The sequence below is a fragment of the Notechis scutatus genome, chromosome 10 (assembly GCF_049901735.1).
Source record: "Notechis scutatus isolate UNSWTSFEM ecotype Mainland chromosome 10, rNotScu1.2, whole genome shotgun sequence".
Lineage (NCBI taxonomy): Eukaryota > Metazoa > Chordata > Lepidosauria > Squamata > Elapidae > Notechis > Notechis scutatus.
Window position 1 is genome coordinate 6,136,440 of NC_142018.1, and position 20,672 is coordinate 6,157,111.

Genomic DNA, 20,672 nt, shown 5'->3' on the forward strand with positions numbered 1-20,672 from the left:
AACACCAATGCTTCCGCTGTAGGGCCTCCCCCTCCCTCTCTAAAGGCGTCTTCCTGCCAGTAGAAAGCTAGCTTCTTAGGCAGGAAGAACAGCTGGAGCCCTTCTCGGGAATCCTGAGAACGTTTTTCAGTCGTGCAGGGAGATCTCATTCCTTCTTCTGCAGATGGTAGAGTCCAGGCACAAGTTGACCCAACCCCAAAGGGAATCACACATCAAGTGAAAAACTTTGATCCTCTATTAATATCACCGGCATGTTGCTAATATGGAAACTGCCATTGCATCTTGTCACCTGACATCTAAGAAGGTTCACACAGATGTGGATGCAGGACGCAAAGCGAGGGGGAAATGCAAAGGGGCACAAGCATTCTGCGGTTGGTGTGGATATGGCCACTGCTAGCAAGAGGGGCGAGTCCCTTCCAAGTAGCTGCCTCCCAGACCCCAATTCCCACCCACCCACCAGTACTTCTTCTGTGGAGAACTGCTACGGAACACTGGGAGAAATAAACGGCAGCCCTCCACAGGTTTTCTACTGACAAAAGAGGAATGCAGAAGAGTCCCTCCCCCCAAATAAATATCTGGAAATGCCCTTCTGTGCTGTGGTCAAGGCAGCCAAGAGAGGGGAAGGGAGGGGTGTGTAGCAGCACCCAGAGGCAGGGACCCCCCCCTTTCGGTTGCCGAAGGATTTTGTCATTGACTGAAGACCAACCAGATAATATTTACTCCCCCAACCCCCAGCATGATACCTGTGTCTGCCTGTACCTACACCTGAGCTCTGGGAGCGGCAGGCAGAGCTGAAAGGCCTCCGGGCCATGACCCACTGCCCATCTCAGGGTTTTCTCAGACCAGTTCCTAGACAGGCCCATCCAGGGCTGTCCGACAGCCCCCATTAGACACGTGTGACAACACGCTTCTCCCTTCTTGAACAGCTTCCAGGTCCTCCCCTGGCATTACTCTTTGGCCCGAGAGCTTCCTCCATCTTTTTTTAATCACCACAGCTGGCACTATGTCCACTGCGTGCTGTGCTGTGGGGGGGGGGAATTCTGGGAGTTGAAGTCCACACATCTTCAAGCGGCCCAGGTTGAGAAACCCTGCTCCTATTCCCTAAACGCCCGATTCATTTCCCCCATGCAGGGCTGCCTCATGCAACTGGGGAAGAGCGCACCAATGCTTGCAAGGCGGCACATGCTTGTGCAGTCGGGAGACCAGGCGGTTCTTTGCTAGAGCCTGCGAAGGCCTTCCTGCCCCATCTCTGGGGTGACAGGGAACTCCTGTAGGTGCAGGTATCTTGTGTGTGCAGGACAGAGGGGGCCTCTTGTGCCTTCACTGCCCAGCCAGCACGGAAAGTGACACCCGGAGGACGGGGTGGGAAAAGGGGGAGCCTCAAAGGGGCGGGGGGGCTGGTAGGAAAGCGGCCGCAAACTCCCCGCCTGCAGGTCCAGGCGACCCTAGAGAAGGAGCTTTTGGCGGATCCTGCACAGGAGCCGTCCAGGAACAAGCGCGCCGGCGATAAACCGAAGAGGAGCCGAAGTAGCTGGGAAAAACGAAAGGCAGAGGAAGGAAGGAAGGAAGGCAAAGCGGCCGCGCAGGCGGGACAGCAGCGCCTGCGGCTCCAGGCAGAGGAGGGGAGAAGCGGCTTCTCCTCTAGGAAGGAGGACGGGGTTGCCCAGGTCCCCTCCCACCTGGCCCGGCTCCTTACCTTGCTCCGCACCTACGGGAGAAGCCAGGCTCTCGCCCCCTTCTTGCGGCGCCCTTGGGGCAGGCTAGCTGCCTGCCGGGAAGTCATCCTGGGGACTGGCCGTTGGGTCTCCGGCCGCCAGCATGTCGCCCGCAGCCTCCTGGCCCTCTACCCAGCGGGGGTGAGGAGCCCAGCCCCGGGGAGAAGCATCTCCCGTCCCAGCTGTCCGGACGGCCCTGGATATCTCCTCGGGCAGGAATGCGGGGCAGAGCGTCAGCTGGACCGCAGGCCCCCGCGGGAGAACGGAGGGAACTGGAGGGGCTTCTCCTCGCCCGCCGACTTTCCTTCCCTCTTAGCCAGGGAGAGGAAGGAGCGGAGGGTGTCCCGGCCCGAGCAGCTCCTCCCCACGTTGCCTAAATAAGGCGTTTTGACGCTTAGCCAGCCGTCCCGGACTTGATTCTGGAAGCGCCGCCGGTTGCACGGGAGGAAGGCAGTTGCCCCCTCCCAAAGGAGCGTCCGAAGACTGGACCTGGGGAGGCTCCGGCGAGAAGTTTGCACGGAGGAGGCCCCAGGGCGGCGCAGGGCAGGAGGAGAGCCAGGAAATTGCTTGGGGGGTGGGGGGCGAGGCAGCTTCAGAGCCCTCCAGAGAGACTGGAGATGGACGGAGCCTTTCTGTGTGAAAGGTTGTCACCTGGTCAGAGGTCTCAACCTTGGCAACTTTAAGACTTGTGGACTTCAACTCCCAGAATTCTCCAGCCAGCATAGCTGGCTGGAGAATCTGGGAGTTAAGTCCACAATCTTAAAGTGCCAAGGTGAGACCTCTGACCAAACCATGGCCTCTGTTCAGACCTGGAGCATCAGGCCCAGATCTTCACAACTGCAAGAGAGGCTGGAGTGACAGAAATAGGAAGTGAACCAAAGTGGAGCGGAGAATAGGTTTTGAATAGCCCAGATTCTGAACCACGGTTCTTTTGTTCCTGTGCCACTTTGCTGTAGCTTTTGTACAACAGAAATCCTGACTTGATGGCGGTACTTTGAGTAAGATGCAGAGATTGAAGACGCAGCCCCGTTTTTAGCAGCAGCATATTTGTAACGATGTGCTGCTTCTTCCCAAAGTTCGACCCGGCTCTCCTGCTCCGTTTTTTTTCCTCCACATTAATCCTATGAGGTAGAGTCATCAGGCAGCCATGGACCAGGAAGCTTTGGGCAGCTGAAGTTGGACTGAACCAGGGTCTCTCCAGCTCTAGACCGACATCCTAACCATGATGTCACTTGGCATCTCAGTGTCCACACCACGTAGGCAACTTTCTTGTTTTTCTTTGAAGATCTTTCACTTCTCATCCAAGAAGCTTCTTCGGCTCTGACTGGATGGTGGGGAATGGAAGGATCCATTCTCCTTGCAGACAGCTGGTCATTTGCCTCCTTTCAGAGGGTCATTGAGGCCATTTGGAGATTTGTTTATGGCCTCAGGGTCACCTGAGTGGTGCAAATGGGGGTGGAGCCTTCTTGGAACTGTTGAAAGGACCTTGTTATAGACTGGAGACAGATGACAGTTGTCTCCCTCCCCCTCTGTTGAGAGAAGGCTGTTCAATGTGGACCTAGATGGCCTCTTGGACCCCTCGTTCAAACCAGCGCTCCTCTCTGTCCAGAATGTGGACTTTGCTGTCTTCCAAAGAGCGGCCCTGTATCCCACCTACGCCACACTGTCTGGGGTTGGCTGTGCTTGTAGGCATGGAAGGAATGTTCTCTAGTCATCACTTGAGACTTTCAAGAAGAGATTGGGCTGCCATCTGTCAGAAATGGTGTAGGGTCTCCCGCTTGGGCAGGGGGTTGGACTAGATGACCTACAAGGTCCCTTCCAACTCTGATTCTCTGTTATCTAGTCCAGGGTCCCCAACCGCCGGTCCGCGGACCGGTACCGGGCCGCGGAACAAGCCTTACCGGGCCGCTGGTTGCTGGGCGCCGCCATCTTTTTTGGTAAAAAAAGCAATTTTTCATCAAAAAGATGGCGGCGCCAGTAGCTCGGTGAGCTTTTCCGGTAGAAAGCCATTTCTACCGAAAAAGCTCACCAGCGCTAAGCGCCGCCATTATTTTTGACGAAAAATCACTTCGTGACGTCACCGGAAGTGATTTTCGTAAAAAAATGGCGGCGCCCAGCTGACGCCGGAACCGGGCGCGGCGCCCAGCTGACGCGGAACCAGGCCGCGGCGTCGAAAAGGTTGGGGATCCCTGATCTAGTCCATCTATTGGTTCTTGGCTTCCTCTCCAACTTACTTCCCTTTCTTTTCCGCTTTGCTGCTGCACTTGGCTTCTCAACTGTGTGCCTCAGCCCATTAAGAGCTGCTAGGGAAATGCCAGAAGGTCCTTCAAGCGGACCAGCCCTAGAACAGCCAGCAAGGGCCCCAGATGGGGGAGGTGTTGGCAAAGAAAGGGGGTCCAGGAGAGGATCAGAAGAGTTAAGAGTTACAGAAGAGTTACCCTTTACTTGTTTCTAGATGTTGGCAGGTCTGTTTTTTTATTATCTTTTCCAGTATCTTCCCAGGTATTGATGTTAGGCTGATTGCTCTATAGTTTCCTGTTTTTCCCCCCTTTTTTTGAAGATGGGAACCACACCAGCTCTTTTCCAGTCCTCTGGTAGTTCCCCGGTGCTCCAGGATTTTTGAAAGATATGGTGCAGTGGTTCTGAGATGACCTCTGCCAGCTCCTTTAAAACTCTGGGATGTAATCCATCAGGCCCCGGTGATTTGTTTTCATCAAGATCAGACAGGTGTTCTCTTACTATTTTTTTGCTTATTTTAACTTTTATTTCTGGTCTGTCTTTTACATTTAGTTATGTTTTTGGTGGGTTGAGCTTTAGTTTCTTTTTGTGTGAAGATGGATGCAAAGAATGAGTTAAGCAGTTCTGTTTTCTCTCTGTTGCCTGTTACTTCCTTGCCATCTTCTCTCTTTAGTGAACCGACTGTTTCCTTGATTTTTTTCTTGTTATTTATATGTTGGAAGAAACTTTTTTTATTATCTTTGACTTTTGTTGCAAGTCTTTGTTCGTTCTGAGCCTTTGCTATCCTGACTTGGTCTTTGCAGATTCTGGCTATCTGATGATATTCTGCCTTAGCTGTACGTCCTTCTTTCCATTTTTTGTACTTGTCCTTTTTTTTTCTTTCAATTTGCCAGAGAGATCTTTGTGCAGCCATACTGGTTTCTTCTTGGATTTCTTGTTTTTCTTTCTCAGTGGTATTGTGCTGGTCTGGGCTTCTATGATCATACTTTTCAGAGTTTCCCAAGATTCTTGAGTTGTTTTCCCCTATAGGATTTTCATCCATGGAATCTTTCCCAAGTTCTCTCTGAGTTTATTAAAATCAGCTCTTTTAAAATCCAAGACTGGTGTCTTTATGTTCTATTGCTTGTGTTTGTGTTATGTTCTATTCTAGTATGTCATGGTCACTCTCACCCAAGGTTCCTGCAGTTTCAACTCCCTCTATCACTTCTTCTCTGTAAGAATTAAGTCCAGTATGGCTGTCCCTCTAGTTTCACTCTCTACCTTTTGGACAACAAAATTGTCAGCTCGGTTGGTTAGGAACTTATTTGATTTCTCACTTGGTGCCTAATTAGTTTTCCAATTGATATCAGGATAATTGAAGTCTCCCATTACTATTGTTGTGTGTTTCCTGCATATGTTTGTTAGTTGGTTGGCAAAAAGGACATCTATTTTTTCTGCTTGGTTGGGTGGCCTATAATATACATCTATGCCCATGTCATTCTTTTTTTCTTTTATATTGACCCATATGCATTCTAGGAGGTTTTCATCTTTGGTTTCATGCATTTCTGTAGCAATATAGTGGTCCTTTACAGTGAAACTCCACCTCCTCTTTTATGGGGTCTGTTTTTTTTAATAGTTTGTATCCTTCTACCAGTATGTTCCAGTCATGGGTTTCATCCCACCAAGTTTCTATTATTCTAACTATATCATATTTACCTTCATGTATTCGTAATTTGAGTTCACCCTGTTTGATCCCCAGACTTTGTGCATTTGTATATAGGCCCTTGAGATCTTTATGTCTGATGCTGTGTTTACTGTCTACATAACTTGTGTTGTGCCTGCCTGCCCCTACTTTCTTGCCACCTGTTTGATTAATGCACATGGTATAGCACTCACTAGTAAATGCTTGGTTTTGGTTGACAGCAAGGTTGATAATCTTACCTGCATAAACATCTATTTTGCATGCACTGGTATCCATATTAATTTTAGGTTGCTGGGGACAGAAATGTTCTGTATCCATTAATTCTCTGTCCCTGCTGTTCAGTTTAAATATTTATCCAGGAAATCCGTGAATTTAATGCCAAGTAACTCAGTCCCTTTCTTTGATGGATGCAAACCATCTCTTTTGTAGTTTTTAATTGGACCAGCCGCAGACATCATGACTAATAAAACCAAAGCCTTCCCTTTTACACCACTCCTTTAGCCACACATTAAAGTCCGCTACACGCTGCCCTTTCCCTTTTTGTTCCTTGTATACTGGTAGAACCTCTGAAAAGATAAGCCTACAGCCCATATTACTCTGGAAGTCTTTCTGAACAGAAAGTACATCCTTCAGGGACAGATCATTTGTACCAAGATGTATAATAGCATCAACATCACAGTCCTTATTGGCATTCTTGACCATCTTCAGAATATGCCTCTTGTCTCTGCTGGCAATAGCACCTGGCAGACACCTGACCTCTTTCAAAACCTCCGTATCCTTTCCTAAATTTACATCCCTTACAATTGAGTCCCCAACCAGAAGGTGGCTTCTCTTTTTGGATGCCTTGCTCTTCTTGTGTGACTAGTGAATAATACCTGATTCACACATTTTCCTTTCCAAAGTAAGTTCTTCTTCTAGGACCATGATCCCCAGTTTACTTGAGTTATCATTATCACAACTACCTTGACCTGTCACTTTAGTGTCCCTATTAAGGTCATCTGTTATGCTGGGACACAGCAAAAGCTTTGTGTTCTCACCCTGCCAGATCCCACGGTTGTCCATACTGCCCTTTTCCTATAGGATCTTTGTGGTAGTGGGGGCTGGTAGCATGGCAGATCAATAGATGGCTGGATTGGGCACCTAATTTCTGCTTGGAGAGCACAGATTAGAGATTCTAGATAGGTAATCTGTCCATGTAGACTGGTAATTTTTTTACAAAGAGGACAGTATCCAAATTTGAAGAGAGTATTGCGAAAGACAGGTGTAAAGCATGTATTACACTGAACTAAGACAGTCATTTTGAAATAAAATGAAATCACATTCTCAAGCGCACTAACCCTAAATGTATTCTTGGTATTTTTGGTTTATAGTTATATGATTCACGCGCCGTTAGGTGTGTGGGCCTCTATCTTTCTCCTCTGTACTCTGTGTCTGCATGATCCCAGGCTTCTTCAGTTGGGCAGTGGTGGCCACTATCTTTAATTTTTTTTCTTTTTTTGATAGCCCTTGCAAAATGTCACAGACACCCAGTCAGCCTGGTTGCCAATGTTTGCCTGGTCTATTGTCCTGCCAAACAGCAAATGTCTCCATCAGTGGTGGCTTTCCTTTGGGGACTCCTGTGCTGAAAACGGCACGCACACTTGGGCTCGCCTGCTTGCGTGCCAGCATCCAGAAGGCAGTGCGCATGGGGGCCCCACACCCCCTGTGGATGTGCGCCCGATCCCCAGTGCACCGCGCCTCTGTGCATGCATGCAAGACCCCCCTGCATGAGCTGTGCATCTGCACATGCATGCGTGTCTCCTGCGTCCCCCATGCATGCGCACCAGATACCCAACAATCAGCTGTCGGGTGGGCGGCACACACGCATGCGCAGTGGGGCTCTTCTGGGCGACCTCTCGCATGCCAGCAGAAGTGGCTCTGTGTGCCACTTCCGGCACGCGTGCCATAGGTTCACCATCACAGGTCTCCATATTCTCGTGCAAACAAGCATGTTTTCATTTGCAGTCTTGCTTAAAATCCTGACCTTGGAAGATAATATGTGTAAGAGAAGATAAGGCTGCTCATTATGTTCACGAACATATAAATCTTGTCCAGACGTTTCCCAAAGAGAGCTTTTCGTCAATTTGCAAACTGCATTGCAAAATTCAGAGAGCCACAAATTTCAAATAATTTCAAATTTCCCCTTATGTTTTGGTTTTAAAGACAGAGGTGGCGAATTCAGCAGGTTCTGACCAATTCTGGAGAACCGGTAGTGGAAATCTTGAGTAGTTTGGAGAACTGGCCAATCCCACCTCTGACGGGAGATTTTACAGTCTCCTTCCCCTGCCACGCCCACCAAGCCACGCCCACAGAACCGGTAGTAAAAAAAATTGAATCCCACCACTTGTTTAAAGAGCGTCAGCTAAACTTCATCCAGGATTAAGCCCGGATTTCAAACGATACTCTGGAGTAAATGAATATATCAGAATTACACCAGGCTGCAGGATGCCAGATTCAGAAAGCAGGGAAACAGCATCCGGATTTATAGACACAACCTGTAGCTCAGAGTCTAGTAGCAGAGTTTGGTTTCCTTTCTCAGAGGAAATTTTGACATGGAATAGAACAAACCAAAAATAGCAGGACTGACAATAACTGCTGGGTCATATTGACTTTCTCCAGAGAACACTATCGGATTTGATATGATAATCAGGTTTTGGGGAAGAACGTTGGTGCTCATATGACCTGAGACAGAAGTGGTTGTGTGACCAAGGAGCATTTCCTTCTCGTTCAGTGATTGTTTCCAGAAGAAAAAAAATGAATCAGAGATTTAAGGAGGGATAAAAGAAACTCTTCTCAAATGGAATACACTGTGGTTCCTGCCATGTGAAATGTTTCATGTCAGGATGCTTCAGCGAAACCACCCAAATAAGATTAACTTTTGATAACAGATACAGATAAAAGTTATGTTCATCTCTTGTGCTACAATCACAATAAATCCTCCACTTTTAAATAATCCATAGAGTAGATATTAGAATAACTTTATTGTCACTTTAAATGTACACAAATGTATCTTAATCAGCATACATTAAAATGAAATATTGTTGCATACAGTTCTCAAAGGGTCACCACCTCCAATATACACTACATAAACTACACTACAAAATAAATAAATAAATACAAAATTATGTATATATTATATGACACAGGGAAACAACACAGTCTAATCTGGATATATACATGTACATGGCGAGAAAAACAAATCTTGCAAGTTTTCCTGCTAGAAACACTTTGAAACCTCCTCCCAGAGGGGAGCAACAGAAGCAGACTGTAAAGTGGGTGTGCAGGGTCTCTAACAATGCTTTGAGCTCTAAGTGTCAGGGTTCCGACGGATGCCCTAATTAAACCATGAGCCTCGAGCCAAGTTTCAAAAGAAATCCAGGTATTTATTAGGAGCAACATGTCAGCACATACCCAAATGAAGTCAGCTCTGCCTCAAGTAATTTATGGCCCACCTATGACCCTGTTTCCCCCCACCCCCCAGGGTGTGTCATAAATCACATTCTCCAACAGAGCACTTTCGCTGGCTGTAGAGATCACACCTCTCCAGTTGGTCCCGGTAGCCTGGGATACAGCCTTGAAGAAGGTATGCGTGGAATGTGCTTCTGGTTGTGGCTGTTGTGCTGCTCCGTCAGTTTTTCCCCCACTCCTGCTTATGGCAACTTGAGAGCAAGCCAGGAATGCTTTACAAGTTGACATTAAGTACATAAGTGCTTATAAGCAGTATCCTGAAAAACGGGAAGCGAGCTTCCTATAATCTCAGTTGTCCTCACCACTCTCTGTATGGACTTTCTATCTGAGGCTCTGCTGCCACTGAACCAAACAGTGATGCAGTTTGTTCAAATGCTGTCAATCATGCCTCTGTAAAAAGTGGCCAAGACAGAAGGAGAGAGATGTGCTCTCCTCATCCGACGCAGGAAATGCAGGCGCCGGTTTGCAAATGCTTCACTAAGGATGATGTGTGAGGAGACCAGTTCAGATTGCTACGTAGGATTTGGTTAACAACTCTTAATGCCTTTTTGGCTATGGAGTTACAGTGGGCTCTAGCACTTAGATCATTAGAGATGAGTACTCCAAGGTCCTTGACAGAGTTTGGATCATCAACAAGGTCTTGACTATTCAGCTTGTATTTTATTTTCTGATTTTTTGCCAATATGTAAGACAGAGCATTTATTTGTTGAGATTTGAAGTTGCCATTTGCTTGACCATTCTGATACATAGTTGAGGTCTTTTTGAAGGGTTTTCTTTTTGAACAGTTCATTCACAGTTCTACCATCTCAGCCGCTCCATCAGGTTTCACAATCACGACCTCTCTTCCTTCCAGCGTTGGATTGCTGTCACTGTCATATACAAGAATTACTACCCACCTGCCTTCAATCGAGGACCTGTATACTGCATGAGTCAAAAAGAGGGCTGTGAAAATATTTGATTGTTGATTGTACCCTATGACTATCATTAAGTGTTGTACGTTATGATTCTTGATTCTTAACAAATATATCTTTTCTTTATGTATACTGAGAGTATTTACACCAAGACAAATTCCTTGTGTGTCCAATCACACTTGGCCAATAAAGTATTCTATTCTATTCTATTCTATTCTATTCTATTCTATTCTATTCTATTCTATTCTATTCTATTCTAAGAAGAAAATACCATGCAGGTTTTCCAGACTTTTGTCCATCAGTCCTAACAAAAATGCTCTGGATTGTATATTGATCTTCCAAGTTTTTTGAATTCATGTATGTATTTCAGTACAATAATTTTTAATTTTTTTATAAGTCTACCAAAGGCAGTAAAAATGGTATTGACATTTTCAACATACCCTGCAAACGTTGTCCTCCTAACCTGGATGCCCCATCAATAAGGCCTCCATCCATATATTTGTGGTCCTTACAGGTGAAAGAAAAATGCCGATTAGAAATGGAATTGGTTTCAAGTTCGTGGGTTTTCATTTTGTTTTGCCAAGGAAAAAAAGTGTGAGTGGGAAATAGGGAAACAGTTCATTCACAGAAGCAAAGAGTCCGTCTCCTGTTGAATATGTCAGGAATTTTATAGAACGAGGCTTTCAATCATTTCTCTTCTAAGAAAATTGGGAGAATCCGGGTTTTTCATCCAAAGGAGGTGAAATGCAGTGCCAATTAACCTTTGGCTGCCTTCCAGATAGATTCAGCTTTAAGTAGCAAAAACAGAAACTCTTTTTTATTAGTTCAAAATTCATGAGTGGAGGCTGCGAAAAGCTGAGCATGGATCTCTTGTCCCCTTTGCCTCTTGCATCTCCTCCTCCTCCTCCTCTCCCAGGCTCTCAGGTGGGTTTGCCCTACCACACCCGAAGCTGCCTCCTCAGTCACCCTCCCCATCATCTCCTGCACTGCACACACATCCTCTCCCTGCTCGAATCTGCACACGCATCCTCTCCCTCCCTCCCCCACCACTTTCTGGGAGTCTCTACTACAAATGCGCAGCACAAGGCATTTCCTGTCATTGTCCATTGATTCACCACCCAACATTTCTTTCTTGCTGGCCTTCATTTGCTACAGCAGCACCTGAAAGAAGTTCAGTCTTCGCTCAGTGGCAAATGGGAGATCTGGAAGTTAAGCGACTGAGTCCTTCATCCTCTGCACCACTTCTCCTGTGCCGCTCTCCTAATATTCTCCTTGGCTAGCCACCACCCCCCGCCCCCCAGCCCCAGCCTGTCTGTCTGTCTGTCTGTCTGCTGGGAACCCCAGTCACCCACTTGCATATAGAACGCTTAGCTCATCCCTCCGACTTTCTTTCAATAAGAGGTTCTATAAATGAATAAGTATTAGGGCAAAAGATTCATCGAGTGAAGCCTCCACCCTAGAATTTGGGAGGCGGTGATTCTAGTCCGGCTCTAGGCCTGAAAGACAGCTGGGTGACTTTGGGCCATTTGCTCTCAGTCAGCTGGCACCTCACAGAGTTGTTGTCTGGGGAAAACAGTGCAAGGAAGGAGTATTAAGTATGCTCACCTTTTTGAGTTATTTATAAAAACAATTAAAGCTGGTGTAAATGAATACATAAAATCTGAAAAGAAGCTATGAATGCCACTGAATGGGAAATGTCCCCTCCTCCTCCTCCTCCTCCTCCTCCTCTTCTTGAAGTGACTTATTCAGATGCGAACACCTGGGTGGGTTTGTTCCTCAAAGTTGTTCCACAAAGTGACAGGCAGGCTAAAGCCACAGCACTAACTAAACTTTTGGTGCCTAAACTCTCAGGGGCTACGTCCTGGGTCCCAACGGTTATATGGACAGGGACTGTAGCAAAGTCCAACATAAAACAATGTCCCAAAGTAAAAGCAATAATTATACTGGGATATTTCATAAGTAAAAAAAAAAAGTTTGGTTTGAACATATGACCTAAACATGCAAAAAGGTAAAACTTAATGTGGGCCAGACATTTCTCGATGGGATTGGAAAACTGGAGATGGAAGTAAGAGAATTAAGCAAAGGAAATGAATGTGGAAGTAGAAAGAGAAAGTAGTACTGTATAAAAGTGTTAAGAGTTAGTTTAATCTCCCAACAGAATAAAAGTGAATGTATGTAATGATGGTGTAGAATTTCCTTGGGAAATAGAGAAAAGAATTATATATATGAATAATTTTTGCAAAAATGATGAAACCATGCACTGTATATTCTGTACTGAGAGGAAAAATATTCATAAAGAATGTAATTAAAGAGATCTAGGAATATTTAAGAAATTGCAGAGTGATTTTGATAGAAATAAAAAAATATTTTGGAACTGAATGAAGAGGGCTAAACAAAGCAATAAGGTACATGGAAATAAAAACAAAAGGCGAGCTGTTGGACAGGCAAGTCGCTGGGTTGTACTGATTTACTCAACAAAGAGCTGATTTCAATGTCCTGTCTCTTCAATCTTCCCCAATTTAAACAAAAGTGATGAAATTATTTGAGATGAAATTGAAGTGAAGGATTGCTGGACGGATTTCATAGTATGTAATACATCAAAGAAGGGCACTGAGATGAACAGCATTCGTGTCCAAGAGAGCCTGGCTGAAAAGGAAGTCAAATTGCAGTTGGAGTGCTGAACATGAAACATGGTAAGGTACAGATATGCTTGGCTGATGGAAGATTGTATGACTTGTCTAACAGGTGTAAGATTGACATCTCTGCTGACGGCTCACGATCTCAGCTACCACCTGGGGCTTTGCTTGTGCTTTGCTGCTATGCAGTGACAGACTGTCATGAACCGTGGGGGAGGAGAAGTGAAGGGGGTCCTGCTTTGGGAAATGAAAATAAGTGCTGTCTCTCCTTGAGATGCTGCCTCAAGGTAACTCGAATGGAAGAAGACATAAACTGCTTCAACTCCTTTCCTCAAAACGACGCTATAGAGCCCTGCACACCAGAACAACTTAGGCACAAGGGGAGGTTTTCCCCCAACGCCATCACTCTGCTAAACAAATAATTCCCTCAACACTGTCCAACTGTTTACCTAATCTGAATTACTATTACTATTAATCCTCCCTCCCTTCCTTTCACCTATCCCCTCCCACTTGTGACTGTATGACTGTAACTTTGTTGCTTGTATCCTTACGATTTATATGGACCTTTTCCTTGTACGATTTAATGGCTTATTTGTATCATTAAGTGTTGTACCTGATGATTCTTGACGAGTGTATCTTTTCTTTTGATGTACACTGAGACCATATGCACCAAGACAAATTCCTTGTGTGTCTAACCACACTTGGCCAATAAAGAATTCATTCATTCATCTGAATTCCCGCATTTCCACCCCCCTCCACACGAAAACTCACACCCTGCCCCACTTAGTGACTCCCAGGTCACATTAGCCAATCAACCTCCTGTCTCAGCTGCTGCCAAATTCTAGTCCCTCCCCTCCAGGTGCCAATGTTGCTGTATCTATACTCCCTTCGCTTCTCTCCCGTTCCCACAGCTTACCCATCCTCTCACTGTGGTAGTTCGGAATCTGAGTCAAGATGGATCCAGGGCTGACACTTACCACCCTTCTTAAGTGAACGGTTGTTAAGTGAACCTGGCTGCCCAACGGACTTTGCTTGTCGGGAGGTCGCAAAACGGGACCACGTGGCCCCCGGGACCCTGCAACCGTCATAAATAGGAGCCGGTTGCCAAGGGCCTGCATTTTGATCACGTGACCATGGGGATGCCGCAACGCTTGTGACTCACTTTTTTTTCAATGCTATTGTAACCTTGAACTGCCAGTAAATCAAGTGTTGTATGTCGAGGACTTCCCGTATGTCTTTCCTTTTTCTGCACCTCTCTTTGCATAGCGCTGCATTCCCCAAAAGAGAGCAGCTCGAAGAGTATTTCTGGGTCTTGGATGAGCTGCAAAAGAGGCTGCAAAACTCCGGGCCAGGCCGAGATCTCCTGGCCAACTCAGCTGCCTTGACCCACCTGCCCTTCAGCCCTGCCAGGACGGGGCCACCAAGGGTGCTTTGACCTCCCAAACGTCTTTGCTTTTCTTCCTTCTAGAGTGTTCTGCAGAAGGGTAAACATCAAAACTTTCTGACATCTGACCTGTGGCTTGTGCTCCTTTAGAAGAAGGGACAGCAGCTTGTTTAGACATCTCTTTCTCCCATTTGGGTCCCAGTTGCTCTTTGGCAAGGCCTTCCGCCAAGCACAGAGCTCTGCAGTTTTTCTCCTGAATCCTCCCCAACCTCACAGGGTAAAAATGCAGCCAAGCGGTGCCAGAGCCCAGGGCAGGAAATGCAGCTTCCTTGGAAAAATCTTAATCCCAGGAAAAGTGGAGGCTCCTTGTATCGTCCAAAGGAGTCAAAGTGTATGCAAAACTGACAATGCAGAGCGGGTCCCCTCAGCCCTTCCCATTTATGAGCTCAGGGGCGGAAGCAGAGCCCAGACCCACAGGCTGAGCAGAAGGAGGATTCGGGAAATGTCTTTCCGCTAAAAGTATGCACTATCAGGACCCTCCCCATCCACCCTCCCCCCCCCCCCACACACACCCAGAAATGCAAAAGGAACCGAGTAACCCCTTGCTTAGCCAAGACCAGCTCTTCAACAACCAAGAAAAGATTGGAGCCACTTACTCTTGGTGCTTGCAACCTTCACCACCTGAAGAAGAGTGGAAGAGCCCAAATGGGGATCGACCCCACCCCACCCAACCCAGCCTACACCTGTGGGGGTATTTGTATCCCAGAGCACAGCCCCTGGGAAGCCTACAATAGAGATGAGCAAATGTCTCTGTTGCAAACACACCAAGTCTGATTTTTCTCCATACTTCATGCAAATCTGTCACGTTCACTTTATTGAATGTCTTTTTAAGAGCCCTGGGCGTGAAGAAGCTTCTTTCCCTGTTTCTAAGTGTTGGGTCTAGACGTCACTTCTGGCTGCTTCTCGGTTTCCTTCTTTGGGGGAAACAAACCTTGCCATACAAAGAGTGGGTGATGGAGTGGGAGGAATCCTTGACAACATGCCTGAAGACTCTCCCATTGTCCTTCATCTCATCACCTGTCAGCCAGGACATGGACGTATTGGTCTTCTGGGAAACCAGCATTGTTGGGTCAAATGTCTGTCTGTCTGTCTGTCCCCTATGTCTTTTTCTACATCTCACTCTGCTGACTTGGATTTCTTGGATTATGCGCACCCTAAACCCCCAGCCTACAAGAGAGTGTTTGGTAGCTGTTTCTCATACTGGTTGGTGATCTTTGCAGGGAGGACAAATGGGAGCTCTGGAATCCAGAGACGCCTGGGATTGCAGGGGACAGATTAATTCCTGTATATTCCTTTTTTATTTATTTGAAATGAATAGATGGCTTGTTGAATAAATATTTTCAAAGGAATTTGTTGAAAAATAATACGTAATAAAATAAAAATGATATAATCCAGAGCTATTGGCATAACTGGCAACAAGCAAGGCCAAAGACTTATGATGTTGCCAAGCTTTCCTCTTAATTTATGGAGAGAGAAATTCTACAGACAGTTTCTCCCAATTCCTTGAAAAGAAGAAATGCTTGAAGAATGTCACTGAAGGGCTTTCCCTCTTAGCACTGATGATGGGAGCAGGCCAGAAAAAGGCCAAAGAGAGAGTTTCTAGTAAAGTCCACTCTTGCAATTAAAGAGACCAAGCCAAGGTCTCTTTAACCACTTCAACCACTTCTTCTTCAACCACTTCTTCTTCAACCATTGTTTCATGATCTGCACCCTTAGTGTAAGGAGTAAGGAAGATGAATTTGGCAGAGAAATGCAGGATCTACTGCCTGGGCAAAGGGGGCTGAAGCATTTGTTAAGTCCAGAAGGCACAGATAACACTTGGAAGTGGCTCAGGCAGACGCCATCTTAATTCAGTGAAGTAGAAGAAGAAGCAGGAGATACACAATCACACTTATAGGATTCTGTTATTACAACAACCACTGTTCTGTCCTCACTACACGTTACTCTGTGTGCAGCTCGACAGGCAGCTAAACCTACCTATCCTCCATAAAACAGACCATGGGCGTAGATGTGGATGCTTTATTAAAGAATAGGATGCGGTGAAACTGGGGAAAAAAGGAATACATACAATGAGAACCAAATACAAGATAGGCTGTATTGAGTTGCTGCTGAATATAACAATTAATAAATACAAGTGATCTAAATCTCACCAGCGGTGCTGTGTGTGTGTGGAATGTGAGTTTGGATAAATATGTGCCACAGAGTAGGCTGGATTCTTCCTGGTGCTTCTGCCTCAGTAAGCAAGTAAGCCTAGTCAAGAAAAACATCCCACCTTTTACATTTCACCAACTCAAACTTCCAGCACTGTTCCCCCCAAGAAGCCCAATTAATCTTCCCTCCCCCTCATTTCTATGGCAGCCAGAAAGACAAGCAGAAGAAGGATTCTTGGAGGCTGACATTCGGCCCTCCTGCACAAGAGGCATTAGCCCTCGAAAGAAAAAGAAGAAAACAATAGGAAATAGAAAGTTCAAAGGCAATGTTAGATCCATAAAAGAAACTAGGGTTTGTCAGGATATTTTGAACGAAATGCATGCATAAGCCTAGGAGCTCTGACATCACGTTCATTCACCGATTCTGACTGAGAAGGTGGGAAATGCTTCCAAATAACCAGTATTGGAGTCATCCTCTTTGTTTCCTGGAATCTAAAATTTCAACTGTTACAACCTCTGCAAAAGACAGTAGATCAGACCAATCAGCCTCACCTGACACTACAAGCAGGAGACCCTACGACATTTCTGACAGGTGGCAGTCCAGTCTCTTCTTGAAAGCCTCCAGGGATGAAGCTCCCACAACTTCCGAAGGCAACTTCTGTTCCACTGGTTGATTGTTCTCACTGTCAGGAAATTCCTCCTTATTTCTGGGTTGAATCTCTCCTTGATCAGTTTCCATCCATTATTCCTTGTCTGGCCTTCGAGTGCCTTGGAAAACGGGTTGACCCCCTCCTCCTCCTCTGTGGCAGCCACTCAGGTATTGCACCACAGCTATCATTTCTCTGCTTCACTTCAGCAATAACGTGGCCACTGGAAAGCCAAAGCCAAGAAATCCCTTTTCAGAAGTGGGCGAAGTCTTTTCAATCAGAATACTTACCAAACTTAGCAGGGCCAGGCCACTCCCTCCACTTCTGAATCTCAGCAGGGGACAGCAGAAATATCAATGGTGCCCTTGCCGAATATGAAGTCTCTGGATTTTTTAAAAAAAGTAATATTTGAGTTTTGAACAATTATATGAATCATCCTTGCGGTCATGTCCATTTAGCATGCTGAGTTTTACATAAATACTAAATCCCTTAGAATCCTGAAGGAAATAGAGTTCCACTCCTGAAGAAAAAAAACCCATCGGTTAAATAGATCATTTCCCCTCTATATTTCCTCCAAGATCTGATAAAGACAGAAAAAACTAGGATGGAGACATTCTGGCTTGGCTGGAGTTTGTATGAAAAGAATCTTGGAGTTGGCGTCACTGGGGTGACTTCAGCAGGATCCTCAGCCTCATCAGCCTTAAGACGTGCAGACTTCAACTCCCAGAATCCCCCAGCCAGATGTGGCTGCAAGCAAGCAGAAAATTGGGATTTGACAAAACGGAAATTTCACAGATTCGACTTGGGATCCAGTTCTACATGGCACCCTTAGAGAAAGATTCAGATCCACTGGAATGGATCCAGAGAAGGGCACCAAGGGTGATAGGCGGCTGGGAGCTAATCTGGTTACGCTTAGCCTTAAGACAGCACCACACAATTGACACAAATGATTTTCATTAATTGCTGATGCCACTGATTCTCTGTGTCATTCGCCTAACGGCGTCCTAATGGCTGATGCCCCTTGTTCCCATACGGAAGCCATGAATTGTAGGAGGGGAGCAGGGCCATGCTGGCTAGGAATGCGCAGCCATTGGGGAAGACAGTGAGCGTTCCAGAGAGATCCCTGCCTTTGCTTGAACGCATCCGGTGGAAAGAGGCCCTCCCACCCACCCACCCAATTCCTCTAAGTGGAAGAGGAGGGCTGGGCAGGGCTGAGCCCCGAGCTTTAGAGACCGCTTTCAAATATTTATCTTTTTAGTCAAAGAAAAAGAAAAATACTCAATTCAAATAGCCTTCACAGGTAATACTAATATACAGAACTCATGTTTGAATTTTTGCACAGATGGAAAATGTTATTTTTATGATGTACTGCCAATAATTACTTAGCAGCTCTGGAATTCCAAAACCCTCCCATGTTAACTCCTTCTTGTCCATCCATCCGTCCATCTATCCATCCATCCATCCATCCATCTGGGAAAGAATTAAAGCCTTCATTCTGCTCTGGGCAGGGATCCATCTCCCAAGGTTGAATGCATGGCATTTCTCAGCCTTTCTTAGCTCAGAGGTCCTTTCCTGGTTTTGCTGTAAAATGGAGAGAACAACTGTATCATACAAAAGAACAACAATTTCCTTGGTTGACATGTTATTTGTCAAACATCTTCCAAAGGGTCCTTGAATTAGTCCCAACATCAAATAACGAAGATACAGTAGATATCTTCTTCTCCTCCACAATCTAGTTACTTCTGTTGTCACTTTGGACAGCAAGCTGAGTGTCATATAAATTTAATAAATACATAATTTTCTGCCATGGACTCTCCCCACCCCAGAAAGGTCTTAAAGGGGATGCTCTGGGCCACACATTTTGCCTCTGACCTGGGAAGAGAGAAGGGGAGAGAATTGCTAGGGCCACTGCTGAAGACATTTTGAATGAAATCAGAGCTCTGTAAACAGGACAATAATTTTCAGGGGTCTTCAAACTTGACAGCTTTAAGACTTGTGGACTTGAACTCCCAGAATTCCTCTTCCAGTCATGTTAGCTCAGGAATTAACAGATAGTAAAGACCACTGAAAAGGGAATATATCAGAGGTGGCATTCAGCAGGTTCTGACCAGTTCTGGAGAACCGGTAGCAGAAATTTTGTGTAGTTAGGAGAATCGGCCAATCCCGCCTCTGACTGGCCCCACCAACCCCATCTATTCTCTACTTCCCGAGTCCCAACTGATCAGCTGGGTCTTCTTTGGTTGCCTTGCACAGGTGACCGGAGCTGGAAAGCAGGTTAGTGGGATGGCGAGGGAATGGGATTTTGCAGTATATCCTTCCCCTGCCACACCCACCAAGCCATGCCCACAGAACCGATAGTAAAAAAAAATGTGAATCCCACCACTGGAATATGTCCTCAGTAGTTTACAAGCTCCTGTAATAGAAGTTCATTAAGCAGATTTTTTTTTAAAAAAAGCTTTAATTACAAGGGATTTATTGAAGTGTTTATGAACCTGTAACTGTCAGAAATAAATTCTGCTCTAAAAGCTTTTAAAGACAGCATGTAATAAAATAAAAAAAAGCTCAGTTAAACAAATGAGCAGATCACTGGAATGTTACGCAAGCTCCCTCTTTATTCAGATCTTAAGGGTGAAACGATCCCTCTCTGTTTATTGCAAGATTGAATGTGTAGAATGTGGGGGTGAGGAGGGGAGATCACACCTGGGATCATTTCACGTTTATGCTCTAGTTTTAGCAGTCACGTAACAGGGCCAAACAGGACTCTGCTTGCTGCTGAATTATTAACCAGTTGCCCACTTTTTCTTCCCTTCTTTTCTGAGACCACTGTTCTGTCACCAGTAAAGAGACTCGCAGACCAGAGTTGAATTCAGCTCTTTAATAATAACAGTAACTTCAACTGCCGTCGAACCGCAGCAGCCCTTTTTATAGCGGCTGCTCCATGGCTCGCAACCAATGACATTTAGTTAAACTTCCCGCCGCTCTTGGCGGCCAATCAGGTACTAACGTTACTAACCAATCATATTGTTGCTTCTGTTAACCAATAGGAACATCGCCCTAGAAGTCTCTATTTAAATACACTACAACCACATATACAGAATATTATAACAAAGAGGAACAAGATGTCCACCAAAAAGGGTGTTCATCATGGCAGGAGATTAAACGAAATGGAAGAGTTTTACCTGTGTAGTGGTGGCTCTCACACTTAAGCTTATTTTATCCTGCCCCCACCCACCCCCAGCCGACCTTGACGCTTCTGCCATGAAATAACTGGGGTGTAGATAGGATGCGGACAGCTGGGAGCTCAGGCAGTGGTGTGTTAGAAACTCATCTCCTAGTTGGCCTCCCAATAGGTGACCTGTGGACACATTTTGATGCTGGGAAAGGTGTCCTTTTTTCGATCTCCTGCCATGAGCGTCCTTTCTGGTGGACATCTTGTTCCTCTTTTGTTACGAACTAAATAAACTCAATTATTAAAAACCCTACTAGCTTTACTCCAGCCGCAGGTTCGTAATCCTGCACTTCTGATTGGCCGCGAATAAGCGAATCGTGATTGGCTGCCTCTGGCTGGTCTGATTGGCTAACAGCGGGCCATCACTGATTGGACGCTTTTAGAGCGGTTAATTCGTTTTCATTGGTTGTTGTGGCAGCAGCCAGCTCTATAAAAGAGCTGCTGCTGCCCAAGTATTTTGCTCTGTTCCGAAGTCACTATTAAAGAGTTGAGTCACTATCCGATGCCTTGTCTC

General features: G+C 45.9%; 1 protein-coding gene across 2 annotated transcripts in view; it reads right to left on the reverse strand.

Moving 5' to 3' along the window:
* The window catches only part of LOC113427939 (uncharacterized), a 58,708-nt gene extending 56,673 nt beyond the window's left edge, over window positions 1-2,035 (reverse strand). Inside the window, exon 1 of one of the 2 annotated variants that reach the window (XM_087972020.1) lies at window positions 1,697-2,035. The gene's annotated coding sequence lies outside the window, so the exon portion shown is untranslated. The remainder of the gene's footprint in view (window positions 1-1,696) is intronic. The other variant, XM_087972021.1, reaches the window with a different exon arrangement.
* Between the last annotated feature and the right edge of the window lie 18,637 nt (window positions 2,036-20,672).